General features: G+C 32.8%; 2 long non-coding RNA genes across 2 annotated transcripts; both read right to left on the reverse strand.

Moving 5' to 3' along the window:
* Positions 1–12,412: 12,412 nt before the first annotated feature.
* LOC143047013 (uncharacterized) lies at positions 12,413–15,228 on the reverse strand. The gene is made up of 3 exons (XR_012969364.1): positions 15,088–15,228; positions 14,361–14,435; positions 12,413–12,476 (listed from the first exon to the last, which is right to left on the reverse strand). It is a non-coding gene; the product is annotated as an uncharacterized LOC143047013 (long non-coding RNA).
* A 4,174-nt stretch (positions 15,229–19,402) lies between these two features.
* On the reverse strand, positions 19,403–22,105 carry LOC143047015 (uncharacterized). Its single transcript, XR_012969366.1, has 3 exons — positions 21,910–22,105; positions 21,136–21,255; positions 19,403–20,319 (listed from the first exon to the last, which is right to left on the reverse strand). It is a non-coding gene; the product is annotated as an uncharacterized LOC143047015 (long non-coding RNA).
* Positions 22,106–26,123: the final 4,018 nt, after the last annotated feature.

Raw genomic sequence — 26,123 nt, forward strand, 5'->3', positions numbered from 1 at the left:
GACCACCTGGGATGAAGGCTGGGTAAATTTGGACTGCCACTGTAAAATTATGGTATATTGGACAGGGACAGAAATTTTGCATTGCAACAGGCCCCCTATTGACCCCTCAAAGAGTTGTTGCTAGGGTTCTTAACATGCAGAAGGTGTGGCACTCTCTTTACACGAGGCATCAGTTTCAAAGTCCCCATTCTGACTGGACGTGACTTCAAACTTGATATGGCTTCAAACTTGTACATCCCACACAGCCAAACGGAGATCCCACTTTGGCAAGTGTTTTAGTGCTGGTCAGAAGAAGACCTAGTGACCATACTTCTATTCCCTAGTCATCCTTGGGGATTAGAAATTTAAGATCATATTAAGATAGATGAACTAGAGATATGCAAAAAGGCACAGTTTGCCATACTTGAGTATTTTGTTGAAAAGGGAAATTTGTTTGGTTCTTAGTTGTTCAGATGATTTGTCAGAGAAAACCCCAAAATTAATTATGTGTTTCCACCCATCTTGTCCATCTGTCCATCCACCAATTAGTTATTTTGTAGCTAGCATTTGTCTTTCATTTATGGTTTAACTGTTGAGATTTTTATAGCATGATTGCATTGCATCTGTTGATTAACCTTTGAGTCTAGGTTAAGGTCCCGAATAATAAAACCGAAATTAATACAATGCAAAATGCTCTTGTGAAGTTTATGTCCTCTGTTAATCCTGGGTCAAGGGATTTTTATATATAAAGAAACACATTCCTGATAATATGTAAATTTTGATGACAGTTTGGACGTTTGAACTTGGTTACATGTATGTAATACATTTTTAGTTACATTCTTGTCCTTTTGTCTTTGCTGAATAGAAATCTCCTTTGTTAACTTATACTTTATTAAAAAGTTATGTATTTAAATGTTGAAATATATATTGGTATAAAGTTCATGATCAATGATTTTAAAAATAAAATTCAGATGAAAACTAAAATGTTAACTTAATTTATTGGAGTTATTGTCCTGAATACTAATATTCATGTTTTAAAGCCCCAAACAACATCGTTTTTGTGTGTAAAACACATTACATTAAATGCTTGATAAACGAATTCGGTATTGACAATTCAATTGGAAACGCAACATATACCCTCACGACACTTACCAAAGAGGAAATCCTAGATAATCATAGGTCTGTTCTATGTTCCTTTGGAATTTCAACCAAAGATGAAGAACTGGATCTGCCATCACTGTATTGGATACCTAACCTTCATAAGTGTCTTTACAAACAATGGTATATTGCTGGGTCTTCCAAGTGCTCCACGAAACCTCTTTCTAAATTATTAACATATATTTTATCAGCAATCAAAGACCGGCTTCCAAGTTATTGTGAAACTGCCTATTCTAGGGGTGACTTGAATTAGATGTGGATACTTAAAAATTCTAAAGATCTTTAAGAATACATAAATCTAACTCTCTTTCATCTTGCAATACTATTAAAACATTTGACTTTTCTACACTTTACACAAGTATTCCACATTATAAACTAAAAGACAAATTAAAAGAGTTGGTATTGCTTTGTTTCATAAAAAAGAATGGCCAACATAGATACAAATATCTTGTCTCAGGGAGGGATACATCCTACTTTGTGAAGAATTACTCTGATTCAAACAAAATTTTTTCTGAAACTGACATTATCAAGATGCTTGATTTCTTGATCGACAACATATTTGTTACGTTCGGAGGACATGTTTTTCAACAGACTGTCGGCATTCCAAATTGCCCATATTCTTGCTGACTTGTCTCTTTATTATTATGAGGTTGACTTCATACAGGAACTTCATAGGAAGAAAGATAAGAAGTTAGCAATATCCTTTAACTCTACTTTCTGCTATTTAGATGATGTTCTTTCACTAAATAATTCAAAATTTGGTGACTATGTTGAACGCATCTATCCCATCGAACTAGAGATAAAAGATACAACAGATACAGTTAAGTCGGGCTCATATCTTGACTTATATCTAGAAATTGACAATGAGGGTCGGTCGAAAACAAAACTTTTCCTATCAGGATTTTCTTGATAGAGGGTTACTGCTCACAAGGAAGCTATTAAACCAATAGTTTTAAATGGTGAAATTGAAATCATCCCTTCGTAAATTTTATGGACGCCATCACGAGTTGGTTGACCGTTATGGAATAACTGTTTCACAAATGATATCGGATATGTTCCTTACGTCGTAACTACAATCCCCTTCCCTTTCATGAATGTGACCTACCGAATAAGACTATTTACCAGATTTGTTATAACATGAGCAACATGACGGGTACCACATGTGGAGCAGGATCTGCTTATACCCTCCAGAGCACCTGAAATCACCCCTAGTTTTTGGTGGGGTTCGTGTTGCTTATTCTTTAGTTTTCTATGTTGTGTCATGTGTACTATTGTTTGTCTGTTTGTCTTTTTCATTTTTAGCAATGGCGTTGTCAGTTTATTTTCGATTTATGAGTTTGACTGTCCCTCTGGTATCTTTCGTCCCTCTTTTATAATGTTGAGAGATACCTTCAAAATAACAATGCATTAAGAGTAACTATTGATCAACAGAAAATTGAAATTGACAAATAATCTTATTTTTCTGTAATATTTTGAACGATCTTGTAAGGGCCAATTAATATAAAGAGAGTTTAAGTTTAAGAAGATTTTGTGAAAAAAGTCTTGATCCTGCTTTTTATATAGATAATTGACCTTATTGGAGAAAACAAATATTGGCCTGGATCTAAAAGAGGGACGAAAGATACCAAAGGGACAGTCAAACTCCTAAAAACTTGCATGCTCTTAAAAGCTGTTTACAAAAAAAGGGTTCGATTCAAAAAAGATAAAATTAATATCAGTATTTCATTTTTGTTTTGCGGTTACTGGGTCAAAGGTCAAGTTCACAGCAGATATTGACAGATTGAAATTTGGAAAAACTTTCATCACCAGACATTTTCTTTTGAACCATTTGTCAAACTTAAAGTCAAACAGCTTGAAAATACCATTTGAAAAGTAAAAAAACACATATTGATTTCTTGACTATGTTTTGAGATATATATATATGAAGATGTGGTATGAGTGCTAATGAGACAATTATCCCTCCGAGTCACAATTTGTAAAAGAAAAGCCATTATAGGTCAAGTACGGTCTTCAACAAGGAGCCTTGGCTAACAATGAACAGCAAGATATAAAGGGCCTAAAAAGTTACTAGAGTAAAACCATTCAAACTGGAAAACCAATGGTCTAAATAAAGGCAATAGTAGTATATCGCTGTTCGAAATTCATAAATCAATTGAGAAAAAAACCCAACAAATCCGGGTTACAAACTAAAACTGAGAGAAACACATCAAATATAAGAGGAGAACTACATCACAACATGAAAATGTAACACACACAGAAACGAACTATAATATAACAATGGCAAATAATATATATCAAAAATGAGAAACGAGAAACATTGATGAACCACACATCAAACAGTATTGTAACATCATAACATATAAAGACACACTTTAAAATACCACTTTCAATGGCTTAACTGAATCAAAAGACATATGAAAACAAACAAGTGAATATACATTGAATGAATGAATTTGATCTATACGAAACAATGTAAATATTTTTTTTTTATCTTTTTTTATCTAATACATTGTATATCTTATCTTTAGCAAACTTTTGATGGAAAATACACCTTGAATGAGAAAGACCCCTGTGTTTATTTAAGCCAACTTAGTGAAATGTCAAGGTCTCACCAGCAATAAGTAGGGTTTATAATTGGTTTTCCATCAATTGACATAAATGACAACCTACAGTCTTAAATACATGTAACTAGTAAAACTCCTTTATTTCAAATGACTTATGCTTTTTTTTTAAATCTTGACCTGGCTACAAGCAATTTTAGCTGTTGTTATTTGTTTTAGGCCATAGCTGCAGTTTGTAAAATGACCTCTAATATAACCTCTTTTTCCTGATCTTCAGGAGGGTTGTAGACAGCTCAATTATATATAGCATGACAGGTCAGGCAGGCAGGCAGATTCAGATTCAAAGGGAAATAATAGTTACCATTTTTTTTAAATCAAATCCTATAATTTTCAACGATGATAGAGCATTAAAAATTAAATAGAAGTTTTTAGATAAATATTTTTGTACATTAAAGAGGTACACTTCACTCAGAGATGGGGAATATATATTTTAATTAGAAATCAACATGAAGATCAAATCAACCAAAAGACATCTTAAGGGCAACATGCAGTCCTTAACAACAGACAGGTGCTGATACAATATGTGAAGCTCTAAATTGTCCGAAGTTTATAAAAGTTGAGATCTGCAAATACAAAAATGTAGCATCAAAGTCTAATAACAAACAATTATTAAGATATAGTAGTATCATACAAAAACTACTGACAAGATTACTGCTAAAAGCTGTCATTTGGCATTCCTTTTTTTCTGTTGTCCTGTTTTCATTGTCTTATACTTCACATTTTTTACCCTGAAATCACTGGAACAAATGTTACCAAGCTTATTTTAAGGTTCCTTAGGAGATATATATACATTTTAAAATTTTATACGAAGATATGACCCAATAACAAATAGTCTGCTGTTCTAAAAAATAGAACATAAGGATAAAAGTGCATATACTTTGCGTGTATCTAAAAAAACAAAACAAATCCAACCTTGAGCAGTTAAAACAAAACTCAAAGTTAAAGTGATCAACAGGTCTCTCTACTATGGAATTGAAGGAGTTATAGCACTTGAATGACGATTTTAACTTTTCTTATAAACATTTTGTGGAAACTATGATATTATAAGAAGAGTATCTTCCATAGTAAAACATTTCTGCAAAATAAGGTCTGCAAATGAGTCAAATTGTCTTGCATTACATTTATGAAATGTTATTGTCCTACATGCTGTCGATATTATGTACTCATAATTTGGCTTGCACAAGGTCATTCTTTTCTCCGATTGATTACGACATCTTTACACTAAATCCGTTATAGGTTTACCGATTGATACGTAAGTGGAGATGAACATGATTTATGGTATCAGTGTGTGTGTGTGTGTGTGGGGGGCTTTGAATTAGATTCAGTAACTGCGAATACTCTTAGACTGGTACTTTGTGTCTTTTGTCTGTATGAGCTATGTGCCAATCTTATTAGTCAAGACATTTCCACCGAATCAGGGGCGTAGCTAGGTATTCATTCAACTGTAGGCACAAATCGGCAGGGGGTCTGGGGGCCGCTTAAGGCCCCCAGCAGGTCCAGCCCTGGTAGGGGGTTCAGGGAGGCGAAGCCCCCCGACGGAAAACGGATTTCAGCGTTTTGGCTGCAAAATTTTATGCACAAAAATATTAAATTCTGATATACATGATGAAAAGTTCGAAGAATTATGAATAATTTACCATAACATCTGAATGGTGAATTAAATATAACGCAGTACAATTGGAAAATCAAATATTAAAAAAAAAAATTTACAATATGTACTGCCCAGCATAGATCTGCGTATCCTTTTAATTAAGCAGTACATCCTGTTTGGTATTTTCAAATCTATTCCGTTATGATCGATATATACGTTTGTAACATAAATTGGATTTTTTCCTTTGATGTTTTTAAGAAATAATTTGCTTAAAAAGCGTGGTGAGGGAAAACCATGGTATATTATATGCAAATTTATGTTGTACCATACTTTGCTAATTAAATATGCAACTCGACTAGAATCCAAAGGAAAAAAGGCGGAGCTTCAGCCATGGTATAACATATTCATTTTCATGTTATTCCATGGCTGAAGCTCCGCCTCTAAAATATTTAGGAAACTGTAAAACGTACTAAAAGGTCAAGATCTTCATTTGTTTTCATTTTATAAGAAAAAGCAATAAATTATGTGTACCACATTTCAAGAAACCCTTTTCAAACTATATAGGATTGTTACGAATTCCCTTAATTTTGGAAACAATTACTAAATGTTTCTTCTTTAAGTTTTGAAAAAAATAAAATGTAAAACTATTATTTCCTTTGCGAAAATTCAATTAAATTTCGATTTAAAAAAGGGGGTACCTATACAAAAAGGAATAAATATCGGCTACAAATATCTGTGAAAAAACATGATTAGGGGACGTACACTATCTACGCCCCTGGATCCGCCACTGTTAAAATATTGTTTTATCATTAAAATTGTGTTTTAATAAATAATCTAATAAAATAACGGAAGAAAAGCATTTTTCAATTAGATGAAAATTCTGTAAAATATGATTAATTTGTATGATACATTGAAAACTAAAAAAAAAAAACAATTCTTACCGTCATTAGAATAATTATTTAATCCTTGTCGCTGGAATCCGACAGTTTTGTTTACCTCAGTCTGATGACATTATGAAATTACCTGCGCCTACAATCATACACGGGGCGCAAAACTAAAAAAAAATCGGGAAAATCCGACATTTTCTTTACTTTCTACAAATTCAGGGGTTCTATTACATGAAATACACAGACGATCATACACGAAACGCAAAAGTGACTTGCACGCGCTTCCATTTCATTGGATAAAACTGTAACGTGATCAGTTTCCAATATTAGTTGAAGGTCTTGAAGCTGTCAATCATTTTATTTATATTACAAATGTTATATACCATGTGTCTTACTCATTAACATATTTAAACAAACTCATCCTTCGGATTCGTTTGTTTAAATATGTTAACTCGTAAAAACCATGGTATATATAGTACTTAACTTAATTGCTAGTACATATTGACGATCCTTCATTAAAAAAAAAATAGGCACGTGCACGTAAACACTAATATTACTATATAATAACACTATCCTTTCGGCTAGAAAGACATCAACCATCAATCTTTAGATTCTTAAACCTTCACCCTAGCCACAAAAACACAAACACACATAGTCGATGCCTAATGCAAAAGTTCTGTTCTGTTCATACTAACGTAACAAAATTCAAGAAATCCGTATTTCTTTATATCCCGCATTTCTGTAAAACCCCTACCTGCTTAGGAATTTGAATAATTGTGGTCATTACACGTGGATCTGAGAGTACTCAAAACTACTGGAAGCTAGTTGATAGATTGATTTTGAGTGTAAAATATTTATGCAAGTTTAGAACAAAAAAAAAATTGATTATTTACAATAAACACAACAGGGAGCTTAGTCCTGTAATAGGTGTTGTACAGGACGAAGGTCTCGAAATTTGAAAATGCCATGCATTGGAAAATGAGGGATTATTGGATAGGAGCAGAAACTTTGCATTTCAGTAGACCAACTACGAACTCCTCAAGGAGTGGCATTCTCTCTACAACTAGGCATAAAATCAAATGTCCCCATTCTGACCAGACGTATTTATACATCCTGCACAGCCAAACGGACGACCAACATTGGCAAGTCGGGCGAAGACAAAGTGGAAAGCTGGTTGAAAACTAACAACAACTAATTAAAAATTCATGTGTCTAAGTTGAGGTTCATTCAAGTTTTTGTTGATAGAATTGAGATGATCTGAACCAAAGTTCTAGTTTATAGTTTCTATATAAGGTACACACATAAAAAAACATTCAATTCTATCCAATATTTCATTCACTAAGGACGAGAGACTAGTGTACACATGATATTCGACAATTAGAGTTGTGACAACTTCACTGGAGTTCATCTACATATAACGTTGTTTATTATTTTTTTTAATAAAAAAAGAATATTTGTGAAAAAAATTATGTGTAGGCACGTGCCTAAAGTGCCTAACGGCAGCTACGCCCCTGCGAATAATGTTCATATGTTGCACTGTTACACCAATGTCTCAGGTTAGAGGAGGGTTGAACCCTCACTAATATGTAAACCCCACTACATCATATATGTGCATGCTACATGATGTCACACTCTTCATGTAATGTAGTTTGCTGGCTCTATGTGATCGCTCCGAATTTGTCACTTGTGTGGAATTATAAGTTGAAGACATATCATGGAATTAGTTGTGTTTTTATTACTTTCAGAAACTTTATACACCATTTTATTTATCTGTTGTCAACTTTTGACATGTTATTTAACCTTAAATTAAGAAAAGATTGGTCGAACAGCTACTTTATATTAAAGTATTAAATAAACACTTGCATGTAGTTCCTTTGTAAATCAAAATTTATAATAAAAAGTAAAAAATGAAAAAATAATATAAGAAATTTAAGCAGTTGACGAGAAATATCTTATCAGTATCTTATGCTTGTGTTTTAAAGTGATTGAACAAAATTTGTGCAAGATGTGTGTTGATATCAAGTTTGTCTCCCACACTTTTTTGAATGACGTTTCTAGTCCCCTACCGACGAAGTACGCTAGTTTTGCACTCCGGCAAATCAGTTTTCCACATTTTTTTTTGTGTTCAAAGATAATGATTTGATATTTGGTATCTAGTTCTATATCGGGCTACAAATCTTATTCAGGTCTAATGATTTTGTGCTGAGATAAGTTTCTTGGGCTTCGAAAATTCGTGCAAGTAATCAGTTTCCGCACTATTTTCGTCATGCTAAAAGATGTTGATTTAAAGATGATATTCAGAATATAGTTTTACCATGACAAGTTACAGATCATTTGAATTTTGTACAGGTCTAATGATTTTGTTCAGAGTTATGGTCCAGCTTTCCACTAATTTATAGCATATTTGGTGTATGGGCTGATTGTAAGGTGTAGATTTATTTCTTGTTTGGTTCATTTGACCTTGATTTCATTTTCTTGGATCATTTTTAGTTTATGTGATACTTGTATATAGTAAAGCTTTATATTTAGAACTATCAACATAAAATCAATGGTTAGAAAAGAAGACGAGACATATCAGCGTGTGCACTCTCTTTTTGTCCCTATTTATATTTATTGTTAAAGTGCATTTTATATGCTTTCTTTATGAAATTATTAAGACAAACTTCAATAAGAAATATACTACAACTTCCTTTGAAGATTTCCATTTTCAATCATGCCAAATTTATTTATTTGTAAAAAGGAAGATATGCGAAATTGTCCTCCTTCTACAAATCGAATATCGAAAGAACTTGTACCAATAATGAGAAATTCTCAATCGTTTGGTATTTTAATAAACAATTTTGTAAATGAAATAAAACATCTTCAGTATCATTCAATATTTATCGAAAATCAATTAGTGATCAGAAGATGAGAAGAAATATTGGCATACCAATAAACATAGAGCAACCATTTACGAGTAAATTTAGGAAGACAAGCGTTTTTTTATCAACTGAAAAAAAGAATTATCTTTCTCAAGTTACTTCAAGAGTGATATATCAACTTAAAAAAAAAATTCTTCTTGAAGAAATAATATTTCTATGGGTGCCGAGTCATGTTGGAATCCTTGGAAACACAGATGTAGACCTTGATGCAAAGAATGCCCTGGGTGACCCTTTATCTAACTGTGATATACCATATACTGATTTTAAATCTAATATTAGAGAATATGTTTTTTTAATATATTGAAAAATGAATGTAAAAAAGATGATAATAAATTACATGAAATTAAACCTAATTTAGGCAAACCTTTGAATAATTTTATGTGCAGAAAAGATCAGTGTGTTATTTCTAGATGTCGTATTGGTCATACTAGAATAACACATGAGTATCTTTTAAAAAATGAAGATGAACCACAATGTGTACTTTGCAACTGCAAGTGTACTCTTAAACATGTTTTAATTAATTGTATTGACTTTGCTGATATTCGTAAGAAGCATTTCAATGTCTATAATATGTATGATTTATTTAATAATGTTCCATTTACAAATATTGTTGCATTTTAAAAAGAAATTGGAATTTATTATAGAATATAAAAATGTTATTGTATTTAAGTCGTTTTTAGCTCACCTGGCCCAAAGGGCCAAGTGAGTTTTTCTCATCACTTGGCGTCCGTTTTTATCACCATGATCACGTTATCTTACTGTTGATTTTTATTTGTAAATAATGAATTTGCTTTAGTCTAGAATTTTAGTATATTGAAGGACTTTTTGTCTTATTTTAAAAATATGCTTTAAATTGTAAAAATATTCGAATTAGCTCTCGCCGCGATATAGCCTTTTTGTGCTAATGCGGCGTAAAACAACCAACAATCAATCAATCAATCAATTATTCACCGCAATACCTGTGAAGATGACTTGAAATTATGCACACAACTCTTCCAGTATTTCATTAGTGATTTCGATCACTTTAATTGTCAGAGGTACCTTAGAAGAAGTATCGTTTAACTGAGAATTTAATGAACTGAGGTGATTGAAAAAAGAAGAAAAAATATAACACAGGTTTATTTTTTTCAGTTACATAATAATTAAAATGATAATGTTCTACCTTCAATTCTAGTGTTGTCTGTCTTTTTCTGAATGTGGGGTTCGTGTTGTTTATATTTCAGTTTTCTATGTTGTGAAGTGTGCTGTTGTTTGTTTGTCTTTTCATTTTAGCCATGGTGTTGTCAGTTTGTTTTAGATTTATGAGTTTGACTGTCCCTTTGGTATCTTTCGTCCCTCTTAACTGTTGAGCCAAAATCACTTGTTTAAAGTGGGAATGGTCGTCTCTAAATGTCTTACAAGATCTTGTGTACATTTATTTTTATGAAAAATTTAGACCAGAATAATGTCGGTCTACCAGCCGTAGCTAGATAAATGGCCAAAATCACAGCTCCGACGATACTTTTATCTATCTTTTTTGCCTAACCTAGGTGCATTATGCTTTAAGGTCTATGCGTCCGTTCGTCCGTCCGTTCGTCCGTCGATATGTCCCGCTTCAGGTTATAGTTTTTGGTTAAAGATTTTGGGTAAGGTAGTTTTTGATGAAATTGAAATCCAATCAACTTGAAACTTAGTACACATGTTCCCTATGATATGATCCCTCCAAATGAAAGTTTTACTTCGATTTCACGGTCCACTGAACATAGAAAATGATAGCGGAGTAAGTTGAGCATCTGTGTATTATGGACACATTCTTGTTTATTTTGGTTTTATTAGATAATTTAATCAAATTTTTATTTTGACATGTTTGGGATTCGTAGCTGACAATACGGAATGGGTTGGGCTAGTTGCTGAAAGTACGGTGATCTATAATTGCTTAGATCCACATTATTTAGAGTCCGTTGGATTAAATATTTCCTCATTGTATATCTGAAACTGAATGCTTCATTTTGTAAAAATGAGCTATTAACTTAAATTTCATTTCACTTGCATTTAAAGAAAAATTTGGTTTGGTTTACAGAAAATATATAATCTAAATATTCGATCGTATAGTTAAGATATTTATGAAGACGTGTATTTTCGGTAGTAATGAAGATTCATCATGAATTTTGATGCAAAACAACAGATTTCAAAAAGTTATCTGCAATCTGATGACAGTCACAGTTAATTCTCTTTGGAATACCAATCTATTTTCGGTATTTTATACCTCCAAAATCAAAGCAAGAAGCTTGATGCGACTGTCATACAAGTGAGAGGTTTAGCTAGCTATAAAACCAGGTTCAATCCACCATTTTCTACATTTGAAAATGCCTGTACCAAGTCAGGAATATGACAGTTCTTGTCCATTCGTTTTTGATGCGTTTTGTTATTTGATTTTGCCATGTGATTATGGACTTTCCGAATTGATTTTCCTCTGAGTTCAGTATTTTTGTGATTTTACTTTTTTTTTAGATAGTTTGAATCTTTTCTTTGAATGTGTTATGCGTATGCTATGTTATTGAAAAGGGGAATTTAAAAAACTGCAACAGACACAGTAACATAGGATGATGAAGATTACACGAAAAGACATTTCAATAAAGGCATTTCTATATAATAATATTTTGAAGTATTGTAGCACAAAGTACACAGAAATCACAACTGTCCTTTAAAGGATCGTAACTTAGTTACTTATCCCGAACTTCAAATGAGTGACCAGCCAATATCGTTATTGACATAGACATTGTTGTTGGCGTAACAACATCTGCTTGTAAATATGCATGCATTTTCATGGCGTGAGTAACACACACAGTGATTCAGTAAACACATTTATTGTATGTTCATTACTTGGTACAAACAACACAGCTAATCCTTGTATTCTGAACATACGGTGGACATTTTAAAGATCCACATTTAGCAATTGCTGGATAAATTAAATAACCATCTTCATTTCCAGCTCCAGCTTCAAGTACGTCTGGATTCTGGTCAATACAGATGAAAGAAGATGCACCATCGTGCCCGTGGTACCCTGCTACCAACATGCCACTATATTCTTTTCGCCATCCAGTCAGGCAGGTTATTTTGCCAGGAATTATCACTTTGGAAGTAACATGATTCGCCCTACATACGGCACAAGGCACATCTTTATCATATAAACTACTACCAAAGTTGTCTTGATATTCCATGCCGTATACAGAAGTATAGAGGATGTTGTTAATAGTGTTTCCAATGTGTGGGTCGTGTGGAAGACAAACTGGTTCTGCTGCTCGTCCCTGTTCTGTATAGTGTCCACCCCCAGAAATTCCTAAAATGTATTTTCGAAGCAACATGAAATGCATTGGAATACAAAGCGTGAGGATGTTTAAAACTCACGAAGACAAAATACCCCCCCCCCCCACACACACATAATATCATATAGCAATCTTCATTGATTCACCTAGCAAAATTCATGCTAGACTTTAAAGGTTAAAAGTGTGGGTCCGGCGTCTTATCACCAGACCTTATTTCCACAAATGAATAGAACACATTACAATATTGCTGAATTTCCTGTGGAAGAAGCACGGAGAAGTAGGATGGTTGTAAAACTATAGTTTTTTCAACAGCTGAAAGGACAGTGTGAAATAATTGACTCTTTTGTAGATATTTTCAATTTTATGTTTTTATCAAATGACTTCAGACTTACAACTTGTAACTAGTATGCGTAGATTACTTCATCATGTTACCTAGATTAATAAAGGCAACAGTAGTATACCGCTGTTCTAAGTCTTAGTTCAGGTTTCATTTTTATTTATATAAAGACTGGCATTTCTTTTGTCAGTAACACAGCTTTTAAAACGAAAGGGTACATCTGAACGTAATAAGTGACAGAAGGTTAAGGTCAGAACATTACAGTGATGACTGATGCAATTGGTTCAGGTCGAGAACAAATGCATGAACAGTCAATGAAATCGATTGGTAAGTAGCGCACAATGGGTCGACAGGGGTGAAGAAAATGAAATTTGCACTGTTCTTTGGAAAGAAGAGTTTTTTAAACGTACAGAGGGACTGCCGCCAGACCTCGCTGAAGTACACGTCCAATAATATTTTTCAGTAAAAAAATATAGAAAACATATTTTGGAATCATTGCCAAGCAATCTATCATTTTATTAAACATGATGTAGCTCATTATCTCCCCATAGGTTCCATAACTTGCACGCTTTTTTAGGCAGTATAAGAGAAGTTATCTATCGCCAATATCCTAATGCCGAAATTGACTTTTTAAATCTAAAGATAATGTTTTTCACCTCTATTTTATTTCAACATACAAACAAGGAGATGCGATATGATTTTCAATGAGACAGCAATCCACCTAAGCACAAATAAATTGAATGTGAGTTATTATAAGCAACTGAACGACCATTAACAATAAGAAAAACTCGAACCGCAGGATTGGCTATAAATGCACCGACATGAAACATGTGGGTCAATTTAATTGAAAAAACTAGGCAGCCCAATTAAGCAACCTAATTGATAAAATAACAATTTACAAAAACAATACCAAAGTTGATTTCCTATTTGATGACAAAAAAGTGTGAATTTGTAGCTGCAAAGTGAACAAATGGATTTTGATTAACTAATGTTTTGTACATTGTTAAAAAGTAAAATAACACAAACACCAAACTCCAAGGAACATTCAACACGGAAATTCCCTAATCAAAATAGCAAAACCAAAAAGAACTAACACACCAAACAGATGAGGCAACTGTTATAGTCCCGATTTGGTAAATACATTTTCTTATGATAAAATCGTGGAATAAAGCTGGTTTTAAAAAATCTCTCCCTTGTATGACAGTCGCATAACATTCGATTATATTGATAACGATGTGCGAATAAAACAAACAGAGTCGTAATTGGTAAAAAAGTCAAAAACAGGGGTACAACAGTCAAACATGTTGTAGTTTTAATGACAATAAGTCAAACAAAAAGAATATGGCAACAAAGAAAAACAAAAATTGCATATAGGCAGAGCACATATGCAAAAGTGAAAGACAAGAATACAAAAAATGACCCCAGCACACAGTTTTCCCTTTGAAGTTTCTAAATAAATTTCAAACACCTGGAAACACAATTTTCAGTTGTTAAAACTTTTCAGAAGTAGCATTTTAAATTTTTGCAAAATTGTAACAATAGATAAAAAATGCATAAGAACCTGAGTAAACAAGATCGGTATCGTTCCCTGCACAGTCCTTCCTTCCCCATCTAGTATACACTACACCAGAAGGTGCTACAGAAAAGAAAAATATATGCATACAGTATTAAATTTTTATTATCTATATATGATAGCATTTGCTTATAGCACACACACACTACGAAGGAAAATCTATCCGAAATTTCCTAACATATATTTTTTTATAATGATACTAGCAGGTGGCGCAGTTATGTTAACCATTGGTTCGAGCGATTTTGGTTCGATGAAATATAAGACATTGTACCAAAAATTAATTTTTGGTCACAAAGGGAATAGGATCTAGTCTGAAATATATCCCAAGCTATTTTATTGTGTATTGGAACAAATTAAATCATAACACTGTTCTTGCTCTGGACAGTGGTTCGAAATTTAAAGTTTAAAATCAATTAACGAATTGCTTCACCATTAATCCAATAGTGTCGACGTACGTGTAACCCTTTTATTTTCATTCATGGAAATGTTTGGGTTACGCCATTCAGCGCTTGTTCTACATAAGAAAGATAATCGAAAGTCGTTTACATATAAAATACAAAATAGCACGCTATGCAATTCACAAAACAGTCCGTATGATTACAAATTGCTTGGTCATTGGTAAATCAAGACTGCAAAAGATTTCTGTATATGCTTAAAAAAGTTTCACACAAATTGTTAGCATTATGCAGCACTAAATTCAATAAGTTTACAGTACCTGTGACTGCGAATTTTTCGATCATTCGTGCTTGGTTTTGAATGGTTCCTTGCATTTGCTGTACAAGAGCTTTTAAATTTTGCACATCCTTATGTAATTGTTGGTTGTCTGCAAAGTCAGGATCAGTCAGAAGAATACGTTTTGAATTTTTCGCTGATGATCCATAAACGAGAATTGAAAAAAGGACAAGTAGCCTTGCCATTATGACATATGGAATGATTCTTATCTTATCATGGGCACATGTGAATAAATGTAATATGTTTATGATAATAATTCACGTTTTAAGAAGGCATGTGATGCCACTAAAACCACGGAAAAATATAGCTAGTAAACTGTTTCAACTTCAACTTTTTGAGAAACGTGTCATAAAGTTGTCACTTTCTGTTAGGCAGACAGCAGTACACGATTTCGTTAATTTTCTTTAAACGACCAGAAAACATTTTAAGCTTTTACCGAACACACAATTAAAGTGCATTACATTAGAATCCTGATATAATATCTGTAATACCACGTATTACTAAGAAATATAACATCCAATCTTTTAATTTTGAAAGAAAATGCCCTCCTCACTGTACTTTTTCGGAAATTTCATAAGTCGCTTGTAATAATTTTATTCTTTATATTTATTCTTTACCGATTTTTTAAGACACCAAAAATATTTTAGACCTCTGTTAAAATAAATATGATAAAAAATTCTGTAACAGTCATAAAGACGGATAACTAGATAACTAGAAATATTTATAGTTCAACATTAACTTGATGCCTACAATTATTAAATTGAAATATATCAGAACATCTTGTGTATTTTAAGAAGTCAATACAAAGTGGTGACAATTTGGTGTCCAGTAGCATCATTTGAACTGTTAAGGAGGCTCGAGGGTATACTGTAAGCCACCCGAGAGCATCCTGTCCTATACTCGGTAGTTTACTTTAATAACACTTAAATACAGTGTGTGACTCATGTAGCAACTCTACATTTGTATTAAACTTCCCAAATTACTTGTCAGGTATGGTCTTCGGAATGTTTAATATGTATGTATTGAGCAATCCCTTGTATTCGAGTGTTACTGAGCTAATTTTGTTCCTAACGGCTTTCCATAGTTTTTATGTTTGAACGAGCGTCCTCCAACATCTAATGTTTTCATCAGTGTAAATTCATGTGCTTTTTGTATGTGTCCAAGTTCAATAAAATAAAGTTATCTTTCCAATGTTAACAGTTTTTATTTGTTCACTGTTAAAAGTATGTAACATTATAACATCGTAAAACTATATAAATAAACAGTTGCGTTCAAGTGTACTGAATCATAAATCCTTAAATACATATTTGTGGTGTCCGACGTGGTGGGAGATAGCTTACTGTACAAAAGACGGCTAATTAAATATCATTAAACTTCATTATGTTATCCTTATTCTCACCTAAAGGTTATTGTTGCTTTATTTGTTTTTCAAGGTTTGAACTTGCCGCCAGCAAAACTTTGGGCTATCTGCCATTGCTGAGTGCTCGCGCGTTTATATACTAAATTGTAATTGTCACGTGACATACTAATCCAATGGAAACTTGTCCTTTCCGGGAAGCCGGAACTATAAAAATTTCAGATAATGAAAAACATGATATACATATCATCTTAAAATGTCCGAACATTGTCCTTATATATAAAATATCAAAACAAAGCTATAGCATCTGAAATATCGACAAAGAAGCTTGAAATAAACAATCGGACACCACTGCGCGCGCATTGATTTAGCAGACGATCTGCGTAATTACATAATACGTAAATAACATACAACATAGTTCATTTCAACCATCTAAATATTTACAATATATTTGTGTCCGGCAGGGTATACTTATTAAAAATCTTATCTGTGGTATTAAAAATACAATATTAGATCAAATGTCCAGGGGACGAATTGGTATTTAAAGATATCAAAACACATGTTTCGGTCCCCACAAAATGGCAGACGACAAAGTCTCCGTAAATAAACAATTCGATTGAAGTATTTTCCTATGTATATCAGGCATATTAGACGTTTAAATATGAATATTTGGTTACAAGAAATGATCCTTAATACGGGAATTACATGATATATAGCATGTAGAAGGTAAGCCATGAGTAATTACATACATTCCCTGCCGTAACACTTGTACAACAAAAAATGTAAACAAATGAAAAATTCATTTCACTTCCAGTGTTTTACGCATTAAAAATTTGTTATCCTTGATAATTGTCAACATCATCTTGAACCTATATACAAACATGAACTAGAAATTCATATCATAGCTGATGAAATGCTTTCCCCCTTTATATTTGGTAAACAAAAAAAAAAAAACCAAAAAAATGAAACTTTGGCCTGTGAAATCCATACATAAAAATAGTAAATTAATGCCATATCTTTGATTAAAAAAAATGTTTTACTTGCTCGTGCGAGCCAAGTTACTATGCGTAAGAACACAACCGTTATGTTTAAAAGAATAATATTTCCTTTTTCTGAATTTATAATATCATACCAAGTACTTCCAATGCCTTACAATACAAATTAAATTACAGTTTTTCCTTATAATTTGTTGATTGAAACCTCTTAACATATGGATGAAAAAAATGCAAAAAAAATAGGGGGTCACCGACCATCTAAGCGAGTTACCGAGTGCTAAAAAATAGGGTTTTCCCTCATAAATCGTACAATTTTTACAAAGACTAATAGGGGAAATTGCACCTCCATTACCTTAATCTTAAAGTACGGAGAGAACTAAATTACAGATTTGTATTATACTTTCCATTCTAAGAGAGTTGGTATTGAAGTACAGAAAAAGTGAAAAAAAATTGGGGGTCACCGACCTTTTTTAAGAGAGATAGATCACAAAAAGTGTGAAACCATGGCAACCAAAAATGGTAATTTAAAAAAAAAATCAACTTTTCTTTCGTTTTTTTGGCTTTAACTATATAGAATTAAAATCTGTTTATGGTTAACAGTACACATGATTGATATGCAGGCCAACATCGAGTTTTTGGTCATTTGATAAATTCGTAAGGTCAAAGGTTAAGGCTATAAGGTACATAAAAATGCTAAATTTATGTTATTTTTGAAAGTTTTGATAAAACTTTAATGAGATCATTCGCTAAGTTAAATCTAAATTACAGATTTGTATTATACTTTCCATTCTAAGAGAGTTGGTATTGAAGTACAGAAAAAGCAAAAAAAAAAAAAAAAAAAAAAAATGCGGGTCACCGACCTTTTAAGAGAGATAGATCACAGCTTTAACTATATTGTATGAAAATCTGTTTATGGTTAGCAGTTCACATGATTGATATGCAGGACAACATCGAGTTTTGGGTCGTTTGATAAATTCGTAAGGTCAGAAGTGAAGGCTATGAGTTGGTAATAAAATACAGAAAAAACCAAAGAAAAGGTGGGGTTCACCGACCTTTAAAGAGAAAGAGATCCTTCCAAACACCGAATATACTATCCTATTGCTTATAGTATCTAAGATATGGACCTAACCTTGTTCACTGATCCATGAAATATAGTTATCCTATTACTGATAATAAGATAGAATTTAACATTTACAAAAAATCTTAATTTTTTTTCAAGTAGTCACTGAACCATGAAAATGAGGTCAAGGACATATGACATATGACTGACGGAAACTTCATAACGTGAGACATTCATATACAAAGTATGAAGCATCCAGGACTTCCACCTCCTTAAATATAAAACGTTTCATGAGTTAGCTAATGCCGCTTCCTCCAGATCACTATCCCTATGTCGAGCGCAGGCTTGACAAAAATGATTCCTCCACTTTTCCTCCAAGTTTGATATGGAATAACTCTAACCTCATTATAGTTCAATCAAAAAATAAAATAGGTGCATAATGTATTATGTCTCCTTGAAAACTTCGGGACTTGCATGTCACACTTTTTTTTGGTGGTTATCTGTTAAAGAGTTAATGGCTTAGATTAAGATGTTGTTTGTATCTGTCCCAAGTCAGGAGACATGTAGTTCAGTGTTTGTGGTATGTTGCTGTATATACAATGACATGTATCTTTATTTTCATGTATTGCTCTGTACATAAATCAGGCCTCTGGTGATTATAAGTATCAATGGTCCAGGACGAATCTATATATATCATATCCTATCCACATTTGTGATAGGGCATAATGCAATATAATCTTTGTTTCTACATAAAATACAAATAAACAACTTGCAGTATAGGTGACATTTATAATTATAACCATTTATTTGTGGACATACTTATGGTCCCATACATTTACAGATCCATATACAATGTAACATTAAGTCCAAAATCAATTTATAAAATTCTGTGTATAAAGCAGGAGATTATACAAAAAATATTTACAGACAAGTCATGATTGGTGATGAAAATTACCAAAAAGGTTAGCTGAAAAGATATACATGTAATATATAAGTCAATACAATTACAAAGAATTATCAACTAGCTTTCAGGTGTAAGGAAGTCAAATATTTTGCGAATGACCTTCATGCAATTTGTGACTCGAACATTTCCTCTGTCAGTTTTTTCAGACAATAAAGCTTTTAATCCTTCTAGACCCATTCTCTCAATAGACAGTTTCAGATGAGAAAGCTTTAAGTTGGATTTTGATGCCTTCAAAGCAGTGGCTCGTGTAATTGCTTTACAAGCAATGGCTTCAATGTAAGACTTCAGATTGTCTTTCTGGACTATACAATCATAAGGATGACTTACAGGAAATACAAATGAATCCAGATTGTTTAAGGCTTTTGAGGTTAATAATTTAAACAATGCTCTAGTGTCATCAACTGCATTATGTGCACAATAGTTTTCACCGAGAAGATGTGACACTAATGAAGTTTGAGAATATGATGGTAATCCTGGCATTATTTTCTTAAATAACTCCAGAGTGTCTACAAACCCACATACGTGAGATGAAAACTCATTCCACATCTGATTTGCCTTTAAAGAATGATACAAAACATGGCAATCGAATCGTTTGATGTTGTGTCCTACTAGAACTGGCTTGGATGGATATTTGGAAAGAAATGTTATAAAATCAGTGAGAGCTTCATGCGGTAACTTGTATGAAACAGGTTGTAAATTATAAAACATCTGATTCGCAGAAACGGTAATTTTTGTTATTTCGGAGGCCTGTATTGAGATAGGTTGGTTTGGAAAGATGTAACTGCTAAATTCATTATTGCTTGAAGTTGCAGCAATCTGTATAACATCTGATGTTCTATCTGGAAGAAAAAATATTTAAAAAATCTCAATTTATACAAAATATGTCACCTGCTAATTCTATAGTTTAAGCAATTGACATATTAATCTTATCACCAAAATGAACCGAAAATGAAAAGAAAAACAAAATTTTTTTTTCAGGATTTATTATTCTCATATTGCATTTACAGTATGCAATGTTCAATTTTCTTCAGTTTTTCAGTGAAGCCTCCTGTATGATATAGGTTATTTTCATTGTTGAAGTCTGTTTTCTTGCCTTTAATTGCCCACCAGTAGCGAATACAGAAATTTTTATAAGAGGGGGCCAGCTCCGGTCATGCTTCAGAGATTCCCTATATAATCAACCAAATTTTTCCAAGAAAAGGGGATGCCCAGGTCCTCTGGGCCTCCCCCCTAAATCCGCCTCTGCCTACTTTCATTTCATTTAAACTGCAGGTTGATAGAGTCTCAATGGCAATCGTACCACATCTCCTTTTTTCATATAGATAGTTTCAGAAATTTGTATGGTCAATTTTCCTGCTGTCATATATATATGTATGGTCAATTTTCCTGCTGTCATATATATATGTATGGTCAATTTTCCTGCTGTCATATATATATACATTTATCTTTTTACCCTTAATATTCAACTGAAATCATATAATAGTATTACTTCAAAAAGAAGAATAAAAATTAAGTTTGTTCAAGGTGCAATAACCAATGTATATATACTATGTGTATAAACATGAAGTATGTTCATATAATTTATTATAAAACCCAATCAAATTCATTTTGTTTTTAATTTAAAATGTTAAACTTTTTTCATATTAAGGACTTACATAGGCTTGTAGTTTCTAAATCAAAGACTACCAGTGGAGCTGTAGAAATATCTATCGGTATACATAAAGATGCATTCCTTGGAGCGGGGATTTCTTCATCTAACTGCTCATTGTCCATTCCTATAGCACATTAAGTTTTGTAAAGACAAAATTGCAGATTTCAATTGTTATATACATGTATGGTATAAATGTGTTTGTACATAAGTAAATGCAATACCAAATGTTTAATGTATGTTCGATTGTATAACTTTGCATCAATTTAACATACAAATAAACAGGCTCTCCATTTAATAGATAATTGTATTGTATTTGAAGATCTTTACCTAATGGATAACTTTTTCCCAATGTCATGATTTGGTTTTTGAGATATACATTTGCAAGCCAAAATCTACATTTTATCCATATTTCTAGTTTAAGCCATGGCGACCATCTTGGTTAGCTGGCCGGGTCATTAAACACATATTTTTAACTAGATACCCCAATGATTATTATGTCCAAGTTTGGTTGAATTTGACCCAGTAGTTTCAGAGGAGAAGATTTTTGTAAAAGTTAACAGACGATAAATGACGATGAAGAAAGATGACGGACGCCAAATGCAAAGTGATGAGAAAAGCTCACTTGGCCCTTTAGGCAAGTTGAGCAAAAGATGAAATATCTTAAATAAAAACTGCGTGAGAAGAGCAATACATTAAGCCATTTTTATGAGGGCTAGGATAACATTTAAAAAAAGGGCAGGATAGAAGTTTTGATTAAAGAAAATGCAATGAGATTTACCTATTTCACTTTCATAAGTTCTTCCTTCTCTTATTTCAACTCCGGTACTTTTCACTGATCTTTCTTTTTTTAGATTGATTCTTCTTTTTTGTGCTGCTTTGTTTTGGCTCTTTCGGATTTTTATCCCTCTTTCCATTCAATCGTATAGCACTCTTGATAGTCTCATTCCCTGGTGACAATCCAGCTGCTTCACTTACTTTAAAATATAAATAAAAAAACAAAATGTATAAATAAGATATGAGTATCGTCTTAACAATAATTTAAGAATTGACTCTTTCTTTTTGTTTAAAAATTTTACTTTGATGTAAAAGCATTGATCAAGGCACATGTTCTATTTAGTTAGGTTTGTTGTCTGTTTAACACATGCCCCATTTCAATTCTAAATTTTATTTCTTAAAATAACAGTTCACCTTTGAAATATACTGGTTGTATATAGTGAGATAACAGATTTCCCTTAACTTGTTTTTAAACATTAGGGAGCCATTATTGAATTTCAGTTGGGGGAGGGGGTATGTTGTGGGATTAACATTTTTTTTCCGCACAAAGTTATTTCATTGAGTCTGTGATGTGAATAATCATTTTTTCTTCTTCTTCAAAATTAAAAACTATCAAGGGAAAATCTGGATTCTGAATATTTTTTCGTCATATGCTTGAACAGTATATTTTTTTTCATCAATATACATTGGAATAACTTTTTTATGGAAAAAAAAACCAGTGTAATTTGCAAATATTTAATATTACCTTTGACACATAACCATATCCCTCATTCTTTTGTAATACTGCGGCACTGACACGATAATTTAAACTGGAAGAGCCTGAATAATGTTTATTTTTTGCTGTTTTGGTTGAGACCGTATGGTTAAAGCTCTCATTTGCTTGGGAACTGGCAAGTTTTGATAGTTTCTTTGATTGGCTCTCTATTTTTCCCAGAAACAATTTCTCCAGATCAGCTTTTAGACTTTCAGATTTCAAGTCCTTTCCGAATGGTAAATTTGTGTGCCTGTATGACGCTCTGTCTTTTAAAATTCCACACCATTTTATATCACAGTTTTCGTGTTTCCCACAATCGTAACTACTCGGCCATTCTCGCTACGCAGTACAATAACCTCGTATGCACTACGGAGAAATTCTTCTTAAATTGTTGGCCGGAATTGTAGTAATCCGCGACACAAAGAAGTTCTATCCTCCAGGTGGCGCTATAATTTGGTTACATATCACAGTAATCAAGAACTTTAACTCTGCCAAATATTTTGGCGCGAAAGAAGGAGCAAAGTAAATAAGTAATGGTAAAAAATTTGTACCATTCCAGTCGAAAAAATATAAAATTCAATCGGATCGGAAAATTTTCCGGACAGGAGCAAGTTAAATCAGTAGTGGTAAAAAAAATGTACCAGTCCAGTCGAAAAAATATAATTTTGAATCGAATCGGAAAATTTTCCGGACAATGATTCCTCCGCCTAATGCATACGAGGTTATTTCTTCGTGCAACCAGAAAGGCCGAGTTGTTCCGATTGGTGTTTCCCATACATATGATCGATCATGCCTCTGACTCCTTTTTCTATCTTTTCTGGAGAACCTTGATTTTGTGCCAACATGTAGGAATAGTTTTTGGTAATTGCATTAATTACCATTGGTGTCAACTCTTTTTGTCTTGGTTTAAGACTGTAAAGCTTTTTAGTGACATTTATGATGATATGATTTCTGTCGCTTGTTTTTACCATTTTAGAATTTGGTAGTAGTTTCTTTGCCCTGTCAAACCCAACTGAATCATCATCACCTGCCAGTTCATTTATATCGATATTTTGTTCATGTACATCCTTCACCAACTGAACTACCATGTCTGGTTCCATGCCCTTTGCTGTCCCCGACCAGTTTTTCTTACAGTTGTGGGGTAAAGATGGTCCTCCCTTCTTTTGTGCATTCCGACATACACGGCAACCAGATATTCTGACGGTGTGATGCACAATTTTCCCTGTTTTTTCCCCTATCAGTGAGGCCACACCTGAAAAGTGAAATGCATATGTTAATGCAAATAAGTGTAAATATGTAGTTATCATGTTGCTATACTACTCATTTAAAATGATGGTTTAATAATTCTTATGTGGTTTGCATATCTATAAATACTTGACTTGGATAAGTCAATTCAAATTTTTCTCTTGGTTTAAAATTAGATAAACCATGTTTCCGAAACTCATTTCATAATCTGTTCATACATGATACACATGCTTGCAGGGATCCTATGATTTTCAGCAAATTGAGATTGAATAACAAATAATAACAAGAAGTTATTGTAACAGGATGCTGTTACGAAGTCTCCCAAACAAGGCTCCCATAATTCGCCATTTCCATGGTCCCATATTTTATTAGATTTGTTTAATTATCCCATACAAAAATATATAAGGTTTTGAGGTGGGGATCTCTACTATTTACAAGTTTTCAAACAGAAAGTTGTGGGGTGACCCCATATACTCCCCCTATTTTTTTTATCGTCCCATACAAGAATAAAAATGGTTTAGTGTGGGAATCTCAACCGTTTACAAGTTCTCAAACAAGAGGGGGTGGGTGACCCCTAAGGACTTCCCTTTTCTTTCATTTGATTTGTTTTATTGTCCCATACAAGAATATACATGGTTAAAGGGTGGGGATCTGAACTGTTTACAAGTTCTCAAACAAGAGGGGGTGCGCGTTACCCCAGGGACTTCCCTTTTATTTCATTTGATTTGTTTAATTGTCCCATACAAGAATATATATGGTGTAGGAGTGGGGATCTGGACCGTTTACATGTTCTCAAACAAGAGGGGGTAAGGGGTGACCCCCAGGAACTTCCCTTTCATTTCATTTGATTTGTTTAATTCAAGAATATATATGATTTTGCAAAAAAAGTTGTGTACAAAAATGAATATAAGTTTCGCCGCGATAAATAAATGATCCGTACTATCAGCCGGTAAAAAATGAATATTCTATCAGCAAGAAATCTCCATCACACTGAAAACCAAATGGTTAAATAATGCTGTCGAATTTAATCATGATTTGAACGGAGCAATTTTTGAGTTTATGTCATATAAACAGGAAAATAACTTAATTCATATTATTATTATAATCATATTTATTCAATAAAAGTAACTTCTGTAAAAATTCACAATAAAGTCCACGTTCTTGTAATCTTGTTACACTTAACCCAAACAAGTCCTGCATTGAATATCGACTGCATGTTGTTACAACCTGTTTTACACTACATGTAAACATGGTATCAATGTGAACGCAATTTAAGTTTTAGTGTAGAGTACATTTACAACACACCGAGTTTAGCTCAATGTGAACACCGCCTAACATAATGAAATATTGCTGTCAGAAAGCGCTTTGATCAGAAAAAAGGAGGCATTTTTTTTTTATTATTTGACGTAGGTATTAGTACTGTGATACTCAAAAACTGAGATTGCTTAGTTTAGTACATTCATACATTATGCTTTAACTGAAAGGGGAAATGAAGGGAGATTGATATGTTTCAACAACGACTTAAGAGTTCAAATGATGCTACTGGACACCAAATTGTCACCACTTTGTATTGACTTCTTAAAATACACAAGATGTTCTGATATATTTCGATTTAATAATTGTAGGCATCAAGTTAATGTTGAACTATAAATATTTCTAGTTATCTAGTTATCCGTCTTTATGACTGTTACAGAATTTTTTATCATATTTATTTTAACAGAGGTCTAAAATATTTTTGGTGTCTTAAAAAATCGGTAAAGAATAAATATAAAGAATAAAATTATTACAAGCGACTTATGAAATTTCCGAAAAAGTACAGTGAGGAGGGCATTTTCTTTCAAAATTAAAAGATTGGATGTTATATTTCTTAGTAATACGTGGTATTACAGATATTATATCAGGATTCTAATGTAATGCAGTCGGTCATTTTAATTGTGTGTTCAGTAAAAGCTTCAAATGTTTGCTGGTCGTTTAAAGAAAATAAACGAAATCGTGTACTGCTGTCTGCCTAACAGAAAGTGACAACTTTATGACACGTTTCTCAAAAAGTTGAAGTTGAAACAGTTTACTAGCTATATTTTTCCGTGGTTTTAGTGGCATCACATGCCTTCTTAAAACGTGAATTAATATCATAAACATATTACATTTATTCGCATTTGCCCATGATAAGATAAGAATCATTCCATATGTCATAATGGCAAAGCTACTTGTCCTTTTTC

The sequence above is a fragment of the Mytilus galloprovincialis genome, chromosome 9 (genome assembly GCF_965363235.1).
Source record: "Mytilus galloprovincialis chromosome 9, xbMytGall1.hap1.1, whole genome shotgun sequence".
Lineage (NCBI taxonomy): Eukaryota > Metazoa > Mollusca > Bivalvia > Mytilida > Mytilidae > Mytilus > Mytilus galloprovincialis.